This window comes from Nomia melanderi, unplaced genomic scaffold, assembly GCF_051020985.1.
Source record: "Nomia melanderi isolate GNS246 unplaced genomic scaffold, iyNomMela1 scaffold0014, whole genome shotgun sequence".
Taxonomy (NCBI): domain Eukaryota; kingdom Metazoa; phylum Arthropoda; class Insecta; order Hymenoptera; family Halictidae; genus Nomia; species Nomia melanderi.
The window spans coordinates 8,597,866-8,598,820 of record NW_027475130.1 but is presented as its reverse complement, the minus strand read 5'-3'; positions in this window follow the sequence as shown (position 1 = coordinate 8,598,820).

Here is a 955-nt window from a genome sequence, read left to right as displayed (position 1 = left end):
AGGGTCAGGGGAAAATCCAATATATATCTGGTGATATCTCGGGTGCTATTACAGATAGCGCAATAAATCAAAGTGCATTGTCTGTAGGAGACGCTGGCGCAAGAATCTGTGCAGCGGGAACGTTCTCGGACCACCAGGGGCCGAGACAACGACCGTCTCATGGGGCCGGACACTCAGGGTCAGGGTAAAATCCAATATATATCTGGTGATATCTCGGGTGCTATTACAGATAGCGCAATAAATCAAAGTGCATTGTCTGTAGGAGGCCCTGGCGCATGAATCTGTGCAGCGGGAACGACCTCGGACCACCAGGGGCCGAGAAAACCACAGTCTCATGGGGCCGGACACTCAGGGTCAGTGAAAAATCCAATATATATCTGGTGATATCTCGGGTGCTATTACAGATAGCGCAATAAATCAAAGTGCATTGTCTGTAGGAGACGCTGGCGCATGAACCTGTGCAGCGGGAACGTTCTCGGACCACCAGGGGCCGAGAAAACGACCGTCTCATGGGGCCGGACGCTCAGGGTCAGTGAAAAATCCAATATATATCTGGTGATATCTCGGGTGCTATTAGAGATAGCGCAATAAACCATAGTGAATTATCTGCAGGAGGCCCTGGCGCATGAATGTGTGCAGCGGGAACGACCTCGGACCACCAGGGGCCGAGAAAACCGCAGTCTCATGGGGCCGGACACTCAGGGTCAGGGAAAAATCCAATATATATCGGTTGATATCTCGGGCGCTATTAGACATAGCGCAATAAACCAAAGTGAATTATCTGCAGGAGGCCCTGGCGCATGAATCTGTGCAGCGGGAACGACCTCGGACCACCAGGGGCCGAGAAAACCACCGTCTCATGGGGCCGGACACTCAGGGTCAGGGAAAAATCCAATATATATCGGTTGATATCTCGGGCACTATTAGAGATAGCGCAATAAACCAAAGTGAATTA